The following is a 20,557-nucleotide window of genomic DNA, read 5'->3' on the forward strand; positions in this document are numbered from 1 at the left end:
ACAAGGTAGAACTGTGCATTTTATTATTATTATTATTATTAGTCCATTATTATTATTATTATTACAAAGTCCATGGTCATGACTAAACTTTATCAGTCCCACATACTAAATTATTCTTACAGCTTTTTAATTCCAAAATGTCTCTTACAAATTACTACTTGTTACATTTATTACAATTACAAACACAAAAAAATGAAAAGAAAAAAACTATTCAAACCTAAAGAAGACATTTGTAAATATTTGAACTTAATTTTAATGTAACTACTGATAGGCAGCTTTGCCGTTACTTCTTAGAAATGGATTACAGTTCATACTCTCTATTTATTGTTGCTGTACCAAGCCCTGGTTAATATACTAAACCTAATTACCTCTATAAAAGTCCTGACACAAAATACTGGTATTGTATCCGTATTGGCAGTAGAGTACACACAACTTGGCACAAAGCCGGAAGCATGGGTGAAACACTACACAATTATATAAATGTATCCTTATGTATTACAAAGTAGCAAATATACTATATACTATAAAATAAACAAAAACGGTTTTTAGTTCTCACATTACAAGCTGGTTGGAATCCAAACAATTTCCATTAGCATTCAGTAAACCACAATTAGTGTCATAGCCAAGAAACATCCTATGGGCCATATCAGACCAAAGGTGAGTCTCAGCATTCCGCCGCAGCTTTATCCACAGTCCTGACCTCTCCTAAGTGGTAGAAAAAATACTGGTGTAAAAAGGACCTAACAGGTCACAACTAGAGTACGTCTCATGGTAATGTTTTGCAGACAATTTGTTTTTCATTGCAGTGTTCTCATTTAAAAGACTAGGATAAGAAATAAGGGGAAGTTCTTAAGCACTCCATATAATACACATTTACAGGTGCACAATACTGCAATATTATGTGCTGCACTTATACACTGTAATTCTAATGCACTGCAGGTTGTTGCAATGCACCGCAGCATATCGCAAAAGTCCTATTTCTTTTTTGTTGGTGTAAACTGATGCCATAGGACATTGGAAAATTGCCTTCTTGTGGCTGACTAATGGAGAAACAAGTGTAAAAGGTGGAAAGGGGTTCAAACTATTCTCTACTCAATCTAAAAATAAATGAGGGTGAGGTCTGCAATTCGACTTGCCTAAAAAATTATTCTTAGCCTCATTGGATGTTTTAGGTGAACACAGAAGTCCTATAGGCCTTATACCAGCAAATGTTAATGCTGATACATTTTTCTAAACCATTGGTAATTGCCAACAATTATTAATTTATGACCCTGGGAAGATAACGCAGCATGGTGGCTCAGTGGTTAGCACTCTGGCCTAGGAAGCATTAGGTCCCAGTTAGAATCTCGGCCAGGACACTATCTGCATGAAGGTTTTCTTTCAGTACTGCAGTTTTCTCCCTCATTCTAAAAGAACATACAGTTGGATTAATTGGCTCCCCCCAAATTGACCTTAGACTGTGACATATAACTATGGTAGGGATAGAATAGAATTTACTCCTCCATGTTTTCCTGGCTCATTGGTGGGCACCACAGTTAGGTCAGTGGCTAGCACTTTTACCCTTACTCTCACTCTTACATACTTACTTACCCTTACCTACTATTACTCTTAGGATTGTGTCTCAGCCAGGACACTATCTGCATGGAGTTTGTATATTCAGCCCATGTGGGTTTCCTCCCAAAACACATGCATTTAGGTAAATTTGCTTCCTTCAGAATTGACCTCAGACTGTGGTAATTTGAGGGACAGCTAGTGACATGACTATGAACTTAAGTGCTGCGTAATATGATGGCGCTATAGAAATATTGGATGATAATAATATTTGTTGAGTGTGCACTTACTGTATTAAATGCAATAAATATGCAAAATGTATGTGACAAATGCACTGGACTTCAGATAAATTTCGCTTTGGACAAATGGTCGTGCTTGTCAGGGTAAAAAATCTGACATGCACAGAGGTCATGCTCAATGGTATTCATCAATCTCACTTAGTGGATTGATGAATGAGCAATCAGAAAGGACTGCTTTCACCGAAAACCAAAAATGATCCTTAAGATAAAGGCAGCCTACCACCCAAATTTGACTATTTCAACTCAAGTGGTATGTTGCCTTTATCCATTGTTGTGATTGAAAACTTAAAAATCAACTGGCACAAAAAGCCAGTGCTTGGCCAGCATTATATAACATACAATCGGTTAGGGTACCATTATTAGAATGGACTACTTACTGCAGTTTTTACCAACTCATCTCACCAAAACACACAGTAGTGTTCTCCCTTGAAATGTTAAGATGTGTGGGAAGCAGCTCTAGGCGGGTGACCCAACTAGTAACCACACAAAAACAGCAGAGTGGTAGAAAACTGCCAGGTGGTGCACCCAGCTAAAAGGGTCTGGGAACACTGTGGCTCATTACTATGCTATGTAGTACACAACAACATAAATGCATTGGGAAATATATATTTATGTGCCATTTGGAATGAATGGCACTGCAGCACACAAAATACTAATTACTACACATTCCTACACTTCAATAATGTGAATCTGACTTTCACCAAACTCTTAAAATGAAACCTTCACTAATACTCCAAAGCTTATCCTATCACTGAACCCCCTAATCCATTGTTTTCCATCTACCTTTCCCTACTTTGCCCTAATTGTAATCCACTCCTAAACACTAATTGAACCCATCAGCCCACACTTACTTTATTAGATTACGTATTTCTCAAGCGTGTACAGTTCACAGCACCAAACACGAATGATCGAGAAGAAGATTTCCAAGTGAACAATGTTAAAATGAATGAGCTTGGAAATCCAGAAATGAATTGATGGTGTGGAACAATACTACTATTTATTTATTTATTGCTCTATCTATGAATCAGGTGACCATAAAAGGAACCTTTAATTTTGTAATGCAAGTGATCACTATGAGGTTGTCTTTAAACTGTTTTGAATATCTATGGACAGATTGATCCAACGAAAAATCATTGACAAAAGCGAGATGAACATACCCCCTGCACCCAAAATCCATTGAGCAGCATTGCATTTGAATTGAAACTGCCGCTTTAATATGCAAACCCTGTCTATAGGAGTCCTTGTATCTAAGTCACTGGTGTTATTTTTTCCATCACACCGGCGACAAATTAGTCTGATGGTAGCATGTTCTGATAGATGGAGGTTCTAAACGTATTCTACAAATGCAACTCAATTCTACAAATGCAGGTTTTATCTATTTTCAATGTTTCTAAATGCTCATTATTGTTAATATGTTAAGCCACAAAGTATTATTATCATTAATAAACAGGATTTATATAGCGCCAACATATTACGCAGCACTGTACATTAAATAGGGATTGCAAATGACAGATGGATACAGACAGTGATACAGGAGGAGAGGACCCTGCGCCGAAAGTACCCAGAACAATGCACACCGCTAGCTCACAGCAACATCTCCGGCTGCATACCTTACATTAAATTCTGATTATTTGCTGCTCTATGTTAATTGCAGTATAGAAACAATATCAGCACCAATATAGAATAACATATAAGAGATCATTATTCATCACTATCATTCTTACCTGCTTCTTTCTGCTCCTATAAAGTGTTATTTAAATTCTTCTCTTGTATTTCCTGGCTGTAGGATATCTAAAGTAAGTAGCATGATTAATAATAATCCACAGGCACTACACAGATCATTTCCAGCAAACAAGATAGTTCCTCCAGAGACAGCGCTGGGTCTGAATGGCCTGAACTAGGGAGGTAGCAGAGCTGAAAGCCACTATACATATTTTACTGACTTTACTTCCTGATGACGCTTTCTCTGGAATGTCTCATCTGCAGATCTTTTAGTTTTCACCTACTTAGGCTTCGTAAATGTGGACAAACTTGTTTTGTTGTCCTTGGATTTTACATTACATACAAAAGGTGAAAGAACTCGTTGAGTTAGCTGGAAATTTAGGTCTGCTGGACTGCCTAAGAATGACCAAAGCTCCCACCACTTCCAGGATTAAATGCTGACCTCAATGTCTATTTTGTGGTATAAAATGTGTAAAGGTGCAGGGATGGATGATAAAACTGATCAATCTCTTTGTGTTCCAAGAAAATGTGAAATCTGGAAAGATAAAATAAATTACTCCTAGAAAGGTGGCAAAAATGGACGGGTGAATGTGCCTGGCAGGGTTGGACTAAGGCTACGTACACACGTGCAATCATTGGAAACTAATGACTAATGACCATTCGTCTGATAATCGTTAACAAAAAAAACGACTGGCCAATGACCCCGATGAACGAGGAATGTCACTTGAAACAAACGGCCATCCCAGCGGATCTGATTGGGCGACTGTGTGATTGTGTGTACGCTCGTTCAGTGAACGTGGATTGTTCTGTGATACACTTTCTCCTTTACACGTCACTTCCTGCATCGTACAAATGAGCGTATCTAGCGTGTGTACATTATTGGTGGAATATATTTGAATGATCGTATCATTTCCGCATGTACAGAATTGTGCACAATACGATCGTTCAAAATAATCGTTGATCAGTCGTTAGTCGTTTGTTTTCTAACAAAAATTGCAACAAAGTGCTTTAGCAGGAATAGAGTGCAAAAGGAACAGGACCTTCAACCTTCACTGATGAAGTAATTCCCAGCGCATGGGGGAAGGTGCACTTTTTCACTTTAGGTGCTAAAACACCCGGTAACTCTGCAATTTGATTTACAATCCAGAACTCATTTTTAAGTCTTTTTATAATCTATTGGGGAGAATCTTGTTGTAAATTCTGGTCATTTTTAAACTGGATCTATCACATTTTTTACTTTATATAAAAGAGTAGATAAACTTTTTATATAAGTAAATTTGTTTTTTGTTTTTTTTTAAAAAAAGGAAAGACCCCCCCCCCCCACTGGTGCGGCATATGTCACGTATCCCAAGAGGCTTTGGGCTGCTCCTTCTGCCTATGCCTGATCTCAAAGGGGCTTTTCACCTGCAATAAAAAGGTGCTGATCTCACGCATGCCGCACTCCTTTTTTACATTTACAGGAGGATCCGTCACCCGATCTCACACCTGCACAGAAGTAGGAAGAAGATGGAAAAAGATGGCAGAACCCAGCACGGAGGCAAGGAAAAATCCAGGACAGCGCAGGACCGAATTAAGACCAGATGTGGCGGGATCGAGCGATCTGCAGAAGTTATATAATAATATTAGGAAGAATAATCAAATAAATACCATATATTGGGGAGCTTTTCATGGGGCTCTACGTAATATTATGAAGCAGTATGGTATTCATAGAAAGCACACTTAAATTCACAATTAATTTTTTTGCTGCAAATAAAAAACAGGTTAACCAAAAATAAGTTTTACTATAAAAAGGAGTTAATAATTGATGGTCAATCCATGTGTGATAATGATGTCTCTTGAACCATTCACAATCTGGTGGTGAATCATGCTGGTGAATCGTGGAAATGTCATCTTGGAAAATGACAATGAAAAAATCTATTGAATATAAAACCTGGTCATTTAGTATATTCTGGTAGTAAATTGACCTATTTTTTTGGGAACATAAAATAGTTGACCTGACCAACTGAAGCAACCGCAAATCACAACCTTTCCCCCACAGGTTTGGGTCAGGTAGTTCATAATAATAATGTTAATAATATTTAATCCTATAGAGGTAGATGAAAGAGTAAACAGGTATTGCATAATCTTGGGAAAGAATATTAGTTTAAAATCTTCTGTTCCCCATTAATGTCTAGTGATATCTGTGGGGATCATCAATTCGGATAAAACTTGCCCTTTAGGGAATAAGCCCTAAATTTTGGGTGCTTTGATTCTATAGCATGGGTCTTAAAGTCAACAACAGCAAAGATAACTCAAAAGACAAAAGAAAACAACAAACAGCAACAGGAGATTATAAACAGATACAAACCCGTTCCTATAGAACAAACAGTAATCACCTGTAACTTTACATAACATGACCAAAGCCAAGACTTTTATCCTCCTGCAGACTTCAGCCTTCCAGTTCTTGGAAAACCAGCCTCAAATTCCAGGAAATGTCATTATCCAACAAGTAGACAAAAGACTAAATCTGGCATCTTAAGGATTCACATAACCCATTCAGTTTAAAATAATGATCTTACTTAACCACTTTGTTACAGACATAATAAGCCCCCTCCCTTACCAGACCAGTTTTTACAGTTCTGTGATTTGCATGTTTTTTTTTTCAGATAATATGCCTATTTTAGGCTAAATTTAGTATTGTTTTTTTCCAGGACAAATAGGGCTTTATTTTAGTATTCTGTAGTAAAATTTCAGCTGGAAAATGTTGTGTGTTTAGGAGACAATAGAGAAAAAAAAATTGAAAAATGCATGCTTTTGGTAAACTTTCACCACATTGTGTATATCTTATTTTATACAGTATACCACTGCATGTATGATAAGGACCTTAGTTGCTACATTTCAGATAGACTTTTGTAATTGACTCCAACAAAAATATAGCGTCTTCACTTATCCCCAAAGTTGATAAATCCATCTGCTGAATCATTGAACCAAGAGGGATAAAAACTTTTGCTTCCCAAAGGGGAGAACGCAGCTGGGAGTCTGACACTCATTCACCCCCCTGCCCCATAGAAAATAACAATGCTATATGTACAGTGCTTGTTTGTTTTACTATCTCTGGAAATGATCACCAAATAATAATTGCACATCTTTTTGAAGCTTTAGACTCATTAGAGGTACAGTAAACCATGACCTTTGTACAGAAGTATTGAGCAAAACGCAGCTGTCCATCTTTACATATATATTTATTATTTAGAAACAAGGTTTAAAAAACATTAACACATATCCTTTACTATACCATGACTATTTAGGAATACTTCCCAACTGTCATAGATTTGGAAAGACTGTCACTCTTTCAGTTCCCTCTGTCCCTCTTCCCTTCTCAGTTGTCTCTCTTTTTGGATAGATAAATGTATTATGTAATTCCAAGACTTGACTTGGATGACTATTACTCCTTTTCTCATGAAATATTATGATGAATTACTCCATAGTTTCTACAACTACAAAGGTAAGTGGGGGGGGGGGGGGGGGGCATTTACTAACCTAACTACAATTCCATTGTAAAAAGTTTCCCTATGAGTTCTAAGTACTACAATAAATGATATTGTAAACTACTTTCTGAATTTACAATCCCTTTACAAAGAAGAGAAGTATAATGTTCAGATTTGCATAACATTTGGTAACCACTGAAAACATGTTTTAATGTTCTAAAACAGCTTAGGAATTAATAGCTAAATGTTTGACAAATACTTTGAGAATCTGTCAAAGGTTTATTAGCATTTGATTTTAAATGTCTCTGTGATTAGTCAGCCCTAAAATCTCTTATTTCTAATGGCAAGCCTAAACAGTATGGGAACCCTTTACTGGCTCGTGCTGTTAGCTATGTACAGTGTAACCAAACACTAAAACCAACATCTCCAACAATTAACCTAAGAAGTCTACTAAGAGCATTGTTAGCCTTTCTTTAAGTTTAACCTCCAGTACACAAAAAAGAATTTCAGGTAGATATCTAATAATGCACTTATTAAAATGTGAAAAGTATTTTTAAATAGCATTTTATATCACAAATTATACTTATACAAAAGTAATATGACCATCTTAATACATAAACCATAAGTAAACTGTAGGTTACATTTAAGTATGCAGCAATTAATGTTTTTAAATCCCCCTCCTTCCATCACAAGACATATTTTGCAGCTTTCTGATTTTATTTTATTATGATTTAAAAATATATCTGATATTTTGCCATAATACAAGAAATATAAAAGGGATAAAAAAATGGTCATGTAACCATTATCATTTTTTTAATATTGTATATATTATCTCATATCTCATAGCAGTCAGGTTGAGTTATCGTGTCACTATAGTATTGCCCATTGCAACAGTGATTGGCTTTTTACAGATATTTTGCTTTTCTAAAGACTAGACACGTGTAGATTTTCTTTTCTGCAACCATGTAAATAAACTGATTTTTTGGGTTCTTGAGTTGTAGATAGTCTGGATGTGATAGTAAATATCAGTTCTGTAATAGTACAGATGTTATATTGTGTGTACAAAGGGTCAAATTAATCTGATCAGATTTCCAATTGCTTTCTATCTAGGGAAAAATATTTGAAATGTAAAATCCCGTACATGTTTGCAGTAATCTCCGACCTCTCACTGATTGACGAACAATTGGAATTGCCAGTGGATTGGCACATGTATATTAGGATTCACCCAGCTTTGCCTAAATGTGAATAGTAGGCGAGAGCAAACCTGATGCTGCGTATTACACGTATTTGTATTCCAAATCACACTGCATTGAACTTTAGTCCCAGTTCTCCTTACAGTGTCCCAATGTGCACAGGCAGGGGGCTATTCAGCCCTATCGAGTACCTTTGAAATAAACTGTAATGTTGATTGCCAGGCCTTCTTGTTCAATAATACTATTAGTACATTAAATAGGGATCGCAAATGACAGACAGATACAAACAATGCCACAGGAACAGGAGAGGATCCTGTCCAAAGGAGCTTGCAATCTAAAAGTTGGGTATCTGACCTCACACAGGTTCTGCCTAAAATTCCCCCTTACACATTCCAATATGGAAAGCCTTTCTGGAAGAATCGAAGAATAGGGGCTGTTATAGTCAAAAGGTGTGTCTGTGGGTGTTGGGACAACCCTAAATCAATGCCCATTTTGGAATTTATGCCTGACGGGCTTATATCAGTTCGACTGTCAGATGATGGCATGATACATCACCATGAAAGGTCTGTTCGGCTTTATAAAACATTATGGAAATAATATATTCTCACCAACCTGCTTAGCCTACCAATCTCTGCCTATTTACTGGCATTTTATAGTGGAGCTCATCACATGCATTCACTGCACTGCAGGACAATATTGGTAATCATTAAGAAAGTAATTGTTGGCACTGATGAGTGTTTATATTGGTGCTACCAAGATATGTATACCTTCACTCCCATGTTGTCTTTTTTAACCAAATCAAACTTCATTATAATCAGATTTAAGATTCCCTTTAAGATGTACAAATTGTACCTACAAGGACTTCAGGTAAACCATTGCGAATACACAAGAATCCAAAATGGTACCCTTTCATTTATCAAGAGGCAATGTCCTGGGTTCTCTTTCACTGTACGGCTGCTGTCAGATGAGACCCCTTGGAGCACCTTAGAATCAGCCCTCAGTCTTCAATATTTCTAACTGAACTGAAGGAAAACGTTTGTACACATTAGTAGGCACTAATTGCCTTCTTAATATTTTTCAACCATATTTTTCATTTTTCTTATCTATATACCATAAATCTTCTTGATTCTCAGATCAAAGAAAAACCTGGGTGGAATAATCGCTTCTGGCGGTGAGCTGCTCATGATTCATACATCAAAAAAGAAAACATTCACATCGATATTAGGATACTGAAAGTGACTAACTACAGTAGAATGAGGATGAATTGTTCTGGCTGGTACAGTATGTTTAATCGCATTTTATGGTGCCAACAGACACTAGTTATGTGTTTAAGTGCAGAAGTTCAGCACCTGGAATTCCAAATGAACTTCCTGTTAATCTTGTAGAAAAGGGCATGGTGCCAAATCAATATAAAGTATAACTTTAAAAGTATAACTAAAGTATAAAGTTATAAAGTATAACTATATAACTTACATAAAAGTTGTTTTAAAGCAGACCTGAAGTCAAAACTTGATCTTAAATTCACTATACCTCTCATCCCCCCATCTTGTAATTTTATTTTTAATTCTCTAAAAACTTCTCTAGTATATAATTCTCTATATAATTCTCTTCTAGCTAGAAAAGTCTTATTTCAGCCTATGCAAACTGAAGTATTGATATATTCAAAAAAAGCAGCAAAAGCATTTTATAACAAACTGGTATTCGTGTCTTTGGTAAAAGACATTGTGGAAAATGTATTCTCAAAGCACGGAATTCCTATTTGTTTCCCTTTTTTTTTTCTTCACCAGAATCATGGCACCCTGCCAGCCCTCCTATGTAAACACACATAAGGTTTTTGTAAGATGTTAAAAATTGACTAAAACTTTTCTGTATAGTCTTTGTGTTGATCTATGTGGACCATTGAGGATGAATTATTTCACATTACAAGCAGCTAGGTAGATTAGGGATATCATGCTTTAAAGCCTTTTAAAGCAGAACTAAAGGTCCACTTTTCAGATTCACAATCAGGCAGGTCAATATTGCCAAAAGGGACAGTCAATGTCCCTTCTTCAATGATCCCTCCTACCCGCCTATTCACTCCAGGTATCTGTGAAAAAGCTAAGCTGCACCTGCACATGAAATAGTTATATTATCCCAGTCTGGCCAATCAATATTGTCTATATGAAGAGGAGAAAGAAGCAGATGGAAGAAGAAGATGGCGGTGGCTTGCGAGGTACAGGTGAGTATGGAGGCTTTAGTTCTGTTTAGAGGGGTAGTGGGAACAGTGTCTCCTAGCACTCTAAATCAATGAGCTTTTGAACATTTGGCAGCAGTCGGTATTCAACCTCACCCTAGTGGCCTTTCATTCTCTGAATAGGGAATTCACAAAATATGGAGGAACACAGATCTATTTTTTTTGCTTAATTGCAGGTGTAAGAAGGTTATGGTTGGCCCTCTGGACATCCACCTGGCCACTCTCCCTGTGTAATACAAAACATTTACCGGTTCTCATTATAACATCATATGATTTCATTTGGGAGAAGGAAACTGCAGTATATGGAGAGGAGTTGGATGTATTTCTCATATTCAAAATCCTTAAGTAGTTAAAGCGAGCCTAAAATAAAAAGCTGTGATGAGATTACTTTAAGTCAATTGGGACAGGCAATTTCCCTTCTGCAATATAATAATTTTTTAAACTACACTCACCTGTCCTTGCTCTGTGCCATCTTCACCCGGTCTTGTTCTAGGTGCTGGATTTTCTGCCATCTTGGTTAACTTGGCGGAAATAACATAACTTTCACATGCACATGGGAGTTTATTCGGTCCCGGTGAATTCCGGCATGTGTGGAACAAGCAGGTATGGTTGTTTTTATGTCAAAACAACATCACCTGTCCCCTGGGCAGGAAAGATTTTTTATCTTTCCAGCATTTTTAAGATATTTATCAGCCATGTGACTTTATTTTAAACACTCACATTAGGGAAACAAATTGCTTTTTGTGTATGGGAATTTCCCTTTCCATTTTTCTACTTTTCAACAAACAACGCTAAATTACAGAGATGTCTAAAAGAGCAGGTGACAGGTTCTTTATAGGATGATGGTAGGGGTCTATCGGAACTCCAATGTCACCTCTGCATTCTGTTGAAACCAATCAAGCACAATAATGTTGGGGTTTGAAAACCCTGTTCCCCAAAATCATCAGACCTGAACTTTTCCTAGTATATATTACCTAGGGAAGATCAATAAATGAAGGCTCCTTTAGTGAAATGTGTCGGGCGAATCAGACTGGAACGGTTACTTTACACTGTTGTGTTAGCAGAACATTGTCTAGCATAAATATTCCAACCCCATGAATATGTAATGGGATTGGTGATATACAACATGATTGCTATGTAATTATGTATAAACCACTATATCAATATATAGTTAATGATAAAAGCACCTTAGCCTAAATCCTCCATCTTTTTCCTATTCTTTTGTATTTAATCTAACCAAGCCAATCTACCATCTCTATATATAGCAGTATAGAGAGAGAGAACTCCTAAATACCTACCTTCTGAAAATGTTAGGTGTTTCTGTTACAACATTTATTTAGAACCTGCATAAAAGTAAATGTGATCATCATGTCATAACAGATACTAAACCTGCAGAACATGTCTTGATTGACCAGGCATCTACCGCCATTCAAAGGTAACCATTTGACAAACGTATGCCCTCCTCTTGTTGCTGTACAGTATTTTATAATAGACATATAAAATGACCACATGCAGATTCCCAAGATCAAACCACCAGGTCAGTGGTCGTCAGCAGCCATGAACTTGACTGTGAGTTTACAGAACTATACTTTCCTATATACTTTTTTATACTTCAGTAATACTTTTTTATACTTCCGCCATATATATATTGTAATATTAAAAGTTCAGGTATCATGCCTGAGAATGTCTGATTTCTCAATAGATGCAAAGCTAGGTTTTTCATTTCATTATGAATTATAAACACATAGATAAAACCAACTTTATATTGTCCACCGTGAAACAGAAAATACCTATACTAAAAATAAATGTATTATTACATGTTAAAACGTCACTTGATCACCGCAAAACATCCTGCATCAATCTCCATTTTTGTGATACATTCAAAAACACAAATACACACAGTTTGGTCAAGCAGACTCTTGGCCTTTTTGGATGGTTTGTGGCTATTTGACTTCCCTATTGATACCTGCATAGTTCTGCGGCCAACACATCTTGGTAGACCAAGCTGTATAATTATAATCATGTTTTCAGATGTCTATAGAGGTGGATGAGCATTTATTGAAAGATGGATCCAGGCTGGATAGAAATCGTGTGGCACACTAGCTCGGTGTCAACTACAACCTAGAGTGAAATAATCTGTTTTGGATTTGCATTGTTCAAGGTAAGGTAAACTTTCTGAAGGCCCCTATGGTTACATAAATCACTTACAATACAATAATTGCTGGATGCTCCATTCACTAAGCAGTCAACTGCCCCTGAACCCTATAATGGGTGGGCCCTATAATGAAGGGAGTGCTATGGAGGGCACTATACTGGTAGTATATCAGTCTAGTGATGGTGGGACAAACTTTGAGGAACACCAAGCAATTGGGGCATATTAGAGGGCATCAAAAAGCTATATCCCGAGTTGCATGTGATCACGCTAATTTTGATTACGCCCAAAGATGCCTTGAAAAAATAGGGTTAGCAACCCTAATTTCCATGACCTGGAGTAGTTTGGGTAAAATAAATAGGGTAATGACCTTAATTTCCATGACCTGGAAGAGTTTGGGTAAGATAATTAGGGTAACGACCCTAATTTAAATGACCTGGATTAGTTTGGGTAAAATAATTTGGGTAACGACCCTAATCTCCATGACCTGGAATAGTTTCGGTAAAATAATTAGGGTAACGACCCTAATTTACATGACCTGGATTAGTTTGGGTAAAATAATTTTGGTAACAACCCTAATCTCCATGACCTGGAATAGTTTGGGTAAAATATTTAGGGTAACGACCCTAATTTCCATGACCTGGAAAAGTTTTGGTACCTCTGCATTAGGAGCTTGCTGTTAGGTGAACCTACGACCTACTCACTTTGATCTTGCTGTAGTACTGCCCAGTCTTAGGTTGGGGTGGATTCTAAACCAAGCTATATTGCTTTACAGCAATTGAAAAATATAATGTCACCAACCTTGCAATGTCAAGGGTACCTGGATCACAAGGCTGGATACAAATTATTTGACAGGTAAGATCGTTCACATAAATCTATTTCAACTGCATATTTAACTAGCTTGCTAAACCATCATTGACCTGAAATTATTACGGAGGTCAGTGACTCTTCAGTGAGGAAGCCAAGAAGATAAGCATGGGAGACAGTCCAGGGAATGAGCAAAAAAATAAGTTAAACTTGGTAACTCTCATATTTCTTTCATGACAGGTTCACTTGTAAAGGTTCCCATAGGCCGTGTGATGTGATAGATAGGCAAAGTTCCCATAGACATGTACTGTAACGTTTCTCTAAATAAAGTCGACAAATGACATTATGCTTCCAAATCCCACCCCCATTCTCCAGGCATTAAAATACATGTAAACCTTTAGTTTGCTAAAGTACTGTATCATAAGCAAATTCGGGAAATGTTTGGGAAAATTGTTTACACAAATCCTCACCTAGCTCCAATGTAGCTTAACTTCAAAATTTCTAATCATCTTGGTATAATGTTTAATTGCACCGAAACAAGAATGCCCTGTTCCCCCTAATGGCTAATTTTTTTTTTTTTTAATGTCCCACGGATGTTCTTAATAGAATGTACAGCCTAAAGAAGAATCCATAATACATCGCCCACTTCTACATTTTCCTGCAACTTGTATTGGTTTATTTTGGTTCTGTCTGGGTCCCAGGTATTTCCTATGAAAGTATTTCCCTTTACATATGAACAGAAAAGCCGAGAGCCAACATGGGCCCCAAGGGAGACAATCTTTCCACTCCCTTCCTTTTAAGACTACAAGGGAAATGTATTGGCTGTTGCGATGACATCACAAAAATATTGAAAAGAAAATGTCCACTAACTACTTTTTTGTATTATAACGCAATCTAGCTTATGTTTTTAGTACCTACCAGTTATTTTAGGCCCCCCTAGTTGCAAACCCCCCAAAACAGTCATGATGAGGAATCACATAGGCGCTGTCAATGGATGACTATTAGGCACAGACAGCCAATCAGTGGCTCTGTTGAAACTTAAATAATCACTTTAAGGTTCATGGGTAAGGCTCAAATAAGTATAGAACCCTACCTAGGAAGTAAATTTATACATTACATTAGGCTTATAGAGTACAATAACTGGAAGTCTACTAATGGGACTGCTGTTACAACACCTTGTTTGGTGACCATGGTTGGGATGTCTTGTCCTGCTTACCGCTCCCATATTTGCTTGAGTAACAACTCATAAAACCTTATCCTATACCTAACTCTCTTACCTTTGAAGGTAAAAAAAAATGCAAGAGGGACGCAGGCAACAGTAAAAAACTAATAAGTGTTTTGTTAGGCGGAGTTCAGATGGACGATGGGAGCAGTAGTTTCAGTCACCCTATGCCCCCCGGTAGCTGGCACCAACCGATATACCAAGGGTTGAACATTTCATACCAGGTAGCAGCAGGTGGTACTCAATTGCTTGCTACCACCCCCAGTCATTCCCATGGGGAAGATTTGTTCTCAAATGTAGGCAGAGTTTTTGAACAAATGAATGTGGTGGCCATACAGCAACATGACCACTTGTCTGATTATAGCCTTTAATCTTTGCTCATTTCCTGTCTAGTATAACCATTGTCACCCTTATAGGAATTAAGTCCTAAAAAAGCTTAAAACCATCCTCTGCATATTTTATTGCCATATTTATTATAACTCTAAAGGTCAAAACATAATCTAATCTAATGCTTTATTTACACTGTACACTATTGTATTTTCTCTGGATAACCTGTGAAGGAGGCCTGATAAGCCGTACTGTTTACACCACAAATCAGCATAATATGTCAGTATTTGCAGGGTTTTTTTATATTCATTTGTTGTGGACGTTATTCTAGTCATACTCTTTGGATGCAATATAAAGGTTGGCTATTTACATAGGCCATGGTCTACCCCAACCTTTGCTCTCTGGTATTTTGTAGCAGAATATAGAAGCAAGTTTTTTACTAAGCACAGTTTTTATGTTTTACTAAACCAGTCTTGCTCTCCCATTTTTATACAGCAGGCCTGAAGCAGGGAGCAGGGCAAAGGGCCTGTGGCAGGGGAAGTGAGGAAGGCTGAGTAGCAGGGGTGAAAAGTTCACAAAAAAAAGAAAGAAAAAAAAAATAAAATTATATAAGGTGCGGGGAAAAAGGGGGTTTCGGATAAAAGGGGGTTTCGGATTCGGTTAAATAGAGTGGTCCCAGGGGAGGGGGCTGCATCTTAAAAAATCCTACAGGGACTGAGCGATCCCACCCTCCCTCCCTGTGGTTCAGACTAGAGGGGGGTTATTGTCATAGCAGCCGTTTGGGCATTTTTTGGTTTGGGTCCATGAAAGTAAAAGGTGGGGTAATGGAAAATATAGTGGAGATGGGGGCACAAAAGAATGGTTGGGGTTCGGACAGTAAGGTTGGCCTTGCATGACACTTGGTTGTTGTGGAGGCTAAGTTGTGGAGGGAGATCTGCTAACTGTCCACGAGGCAGTGTATGGGCGTCTGGGGGCCTGGCAGTGGATCGGAGACAGCAAGATGATGTAGGAGGATTGGTGACTTTCATGGACCTATGTGTTTAATAGTTATACGATAATAAGTGTTTTTGTTAATAAAGAGACTTGGTGTTAATAAAGGGGCTGTTGTGGCCAATTTTCTCCAACACAAATGGTGTAAGTGTCATTCTTTGGTGAAGGGGTGGTTGGGTGGAGGTAATTGGTCGGACAGCGAAGGCTTCCTGTACTGTAGCCATGTCAAGTATTTATATAATGGCGGCATATTACAAAGTGCTTTACAAAGTCCATAGTCATGACACTAGCTGTCCCTAAAAGGGATTCACAATCTAATATAGTCATATGTCTTTAATAAGTCTAAGGTCAATTTTAGGGGGAAGACAATAAACTTAACTGCATGTTTTTGGAATGTGTCAAGAAACCGTAGTACCCAGAGGAAACTAATACAGACATGGGGAAAACCTGCAAACTTCATGGAGATGGAGTCCTGGCCGAGATTCTAACCTCGGACCCAACGCTGCAAAGGTCAGAATGCTAACCACTGAGCCACCATGCTGCCCACAGAGTCTGATTGTGGATCCCATCACCAGGATGGGATGAATGCATTGCCCTTGTATTTGCAGTAACAAGGCATTTTTACATTCAGAGGAACTGTTTATTAACTGCATGGCCAGAAGCAGGAACTGTGCTGCAACCCCTCCACAACCGCATGTAGATACATGCAGAAGATCACAACTGCTCCTTTACATCTGAATGGGAGTGCTTGTACCCCAATGCTCCAGTTTACCGCAAGACAAAAGGGGGCTTTATTCTGTGTAAAGGCTGCTGGTGGTTGTCACTCTTTCTGGCTAAATGATGCAGTACAGCACGGTGGCTACAAGGTCAGCTTCCTGCTCATAGGAAGCCCAATAACTTCTTGCGTTGTGTATCATGGATGATCACACTTGTATATGACGATGGGAATGACTGAGCTCTGTAGACACAGTGCCGTTCTCCTTAGTAAAAGGGGAAGGGGTCAGGACAAGCAGGATGTGCACTGCTGCATCCTCCTCCATAGGAAACAAGAGTTCTAGCAGCAGGACATATAACTAAACAATCCCAGTGGACTGTTGTGGAGATGCTAGATTTTTGGCTCTCAAATCATCATCTCAGGCAATGAAAATCTAGTCTGAAGATACCTTTGGAACATATGTTCCTCAACCAGGGTTCTTCCAGGGGTTGTTAGGGGTCCCTTAAACAATGAGAAATTTGTGCCTCTTAGGTCAGTTTCAGAGGCACCAATGATCTTTTTGGCTATCTGTAAGGGTGACATTCTTCTGACCGGCCAGCAAGGTAAGAGGAATTCTTTCTATTGACCATTATGTTAATATACTGCAAGCTTTAGTAGGGGTTCCCTGAAGACCTGAATAGTATTTCAAGTGTTCCCCCATGGGTTGAGAAACTGTTCTAGAATAACATTCTGCCCTTTAAAGAATTAGAAGAATGGACTTTTATGTGCAGCAAGCTCCAGGTTCCAGGGGCATAGGAAGTACCTGAACAACGACCTCCTGTGCAGTATCCCAAGGGGTTGTGGGGAAATAAAAATATGTGATGAGAACATGAAAAGAAAATCTGACACATGTCTATACTTAGAAACTTGTTACGCTTCACTCTACTAAACTAAACACTTGAAATGTGTGTACAATATTTCGTTCATTGCCAGCATCAGTCATTATTCAGTGCAGATGTGTGTTAAAAATGAAATATAGGATTTTACTTATGATATATTGTAAAAACAAATGTAAGCCTTGCACAGGTTTACCTATCTTGTAATAATAGATAACAATGTGTGGCATTCACCCCCATAGGATGAAATTCTGGAGGTTTTCTCCTGCAGGTGGGGTGGAAAACACACAGAGGCTATCTCTGTCAGTATATCTTTGCAGTTTATTGAATTTGAAAACTGGAAATGGAGAGAGGGTTGGGGGTACAGGATGTCCCGTTGCTACATAACTGAAGATCTTAGGCCGAGCCTATGCTGAGCTCTCCCTGGTCAACATGCTTTCTTCCCTTAGCGAACTCCGCGAAACTGTAATCAACCGCCATGGATATCTCATCTCAATGCCCATAGCTGGCCATTAACTTCCCAGCTTCGTTTAGGTTAGCCTAACTCCTGACAGTGTCGAAATACAAGTACATTTGCAGGATCTTGTCCTTTATCATTGGCTGGTTGGCTTTCTCCATCGAGTGAGCCGTTAATCCTTGTAGAGGCCTCTAACAAACCTAAGCTCCAACGCTCAATTGTCCCAGGTACTGGCCAGGGTGGGCCACACAGGCCTTCCTCCTAACAAACCCATGGCTGACTAACTCCTTAACTCTCAGGGCCGCTATTCCCTGGGCACCAATCCCAACAACTGGGATAAACATTCTTCACCCATGATTGGATACTCAACAACTATATGCAGGGAAATTTTCCTGCTATTATATATGCTATATGCAGGGAGATCTTCCCACCAATTGATATATTAATATTGCATGTATGTACGATTCATCTACCCATCAATATTGGAGAATAACAATTGTTTTACCACTTCCATTACTTGATATCAAGTTTAAATGGGAACACCACCACTAGTTCTGCACAAGGAGTTACTGAGTAATGTGGCCATCTCTTTCCTACAGCTTTTGTGTATGATCAATAAAAAGAACACACTTTCCCAATCAATGCAATTGATTTTTTTTGCACAAAATTAAATGAACATGTTCCATATTTTTGTTATTTCTGCTTTGCTTCTATATTTGTATTAAATGTCTAATCTAATAATAACATAGCATAGTGTATGTGTTACTTTAGCATGATACTTGCTCTACATTATCAACCTATTGCTGGAATATTGTAAAATAATTAGATGCGGTGTGTGGAATGGGATGTGTGTCTTTGTGGTGTGTGGAATGGGATGTGTGTCTTTGTGGTGTGTGGAATGGGATGTGTGTCTTTGTGGTGTGTGGAATGGGATGTGTGTCTATGTGGTGTGTGGAATGGGGTGTTTGTTTTGTAGGGATTTGATTCTTTGTATGTGGGTGTGTTTGTGTGCCTGTATTTTGAGATCCAAGCTGCTAGGACCACTAAAGGTACCTTCATTCTATGAACATTACTTTCTCAGCACATTGGTCTAGTATTTGTCCCTCACTTGACACCACTGGATGGTTTTAGGATCCTGTTAGGACTCCATGGAGGGGCCAGTTGATGAATAAATAGCCAACAGGCAACATCCATGTTATTGGGAAGTGATTTGGGCATTGTAGACCAAACCCATCCATGCTACAAACCAGAAGAAGACCTGAGAACTGGTATTCACACGCTAGATAATTGTTGTCTTTGATCAATCATTATGATCACCTTGGGTGAAAAATTAGCATGTGCGCAGTGGTCGCCTGACATTGTTTACCAATCCACCATGGTGGACTACTAAATAACGAAGCAGGAAAACCACTGTCATTTCCTATGGGGGGATAAAGGCTGGGTGCCTCCTGCATGTCTTTCCCTCTCCAAAGAACTGTCCTGGAAGCTAATGCAAAACATTGTTTTCCTATGACAGTAATTCCACAGTAAGTCATGCTCTACATTACCAAGATTAAGGGTCAATAAGTGGGAGGTTTTAATATTTTTTAAGGCCGATAAAAAAATTAGGAACAAGAAGGTGGAGATCAGTTTTAAAGCTAAATTCTTGGCAGAAAAAGTGTTACAATGGTTCGGCGTTGCCTTGGTTTGCAAGGGTTTTCATTCATCAATGCAGCATATCCTTCATAAATTGTGAAGTGAAAAGTGAGCTCTGAAATGACATTGATATATTAAAGATTATGTAGAATTTTACAGAATGGGTTTTAATTTCCTTTAAGAAGTTGCATAATAACTAAAATGCAGAAATGCAGAAAAGCAAACCTGTGTTGGTTACCAATCATTCAGCCATAAAACACTTAAAACTCATTATGAATCTGTGGGAAAAATACATACTAGTATCTGTTCAAAAAGTGCAAAATGTTACGCATCCACACTAAATGCAGGAATAATAGTCAATCAGGTTTATTGACTGAGTCGAAATAACGACTCATGCCCAAATAAGTGACCAGCTTAGGTAATTTGTGCATGGAAAAACTCCAGATGGCTGCAAAAACACTTATCAGGACAATTATTATAAACTTTCAACTAATGTAAATTATATCTTGATAAAAGCTTACTGTTATCTACTGCAAAAAGGAATTGACCTGAGAAAAGGAAATCTGGAGCCAATCAGGTTTTATTGGGGTGCAGAATGGTAACAGAAGAACAACACGAGTGATGTCCTCATTAAAGTAACTTTGCTCTTTATTGGCCAATCAGTAAATTAGATTTTGTTTTTGAATGAGCTATAGGAGAGATCAAAGACCTGCCTGCCTGGATAACAAACCTAACTAAACAGAATTATGAATCCCTTGGCAGATAAACAGATCTTATATACTGTATGTATCTAACTGATAGCCTGGAATGTAACTCTAAAGTAAAGTAGGTTGTGTTTATAAAATACATTATTAGAATTCTTTACTATCTTGACATTGATAACCTCCTCTGTGTACAGCTCAAAGCCCATTA

General features: G+C 38.1%; 1 protein-coding gene across 2 annotated transcripts in view; it reads right to left on the reverse strand.

The window, feature by feature from the left end:
• The window catches only part of LOC140328094 (adhesion G protein-coupled receptor F5-like), a 96,310-nt gene that overhangs the window by 47,583 nt on the left and 28,170 nt on the right, over positions 1 to 20,557 (reverse strand). Inside the window, exon 1 of one of the 2 annotated variants that reach the window (XM_072407434.1) lies at positions 3,575 to 3,704. The exons of the other annotated variant lie outside the window; for it this stretch is intronic. The gene's annotated coding sequence lies outside the window, so the exon portion shown is untranslated. Of the gene's footprint in view, positions 1 to 3,574; positions 3,705 to 20,557 lie in introns of those variants that run through there. 2 annotated transcript variants of the gene reach the window in all.

This window comes from Pyxicephalus adspersus, chromosome 4, assembly GCF_032062135.1.
Source record: "Pyxicephalus adspersus chromosome 4, UCB_Pads_2.0, whole genome shotgun sequence".
In the NCBI taxonomy this organism is placed as follows: Eukaryota; Metazoa; Chordata; class Amphibia; order Anura; family Pyxicephalidae; genus Pyxicephalus; species Pyxicephalus adspersus.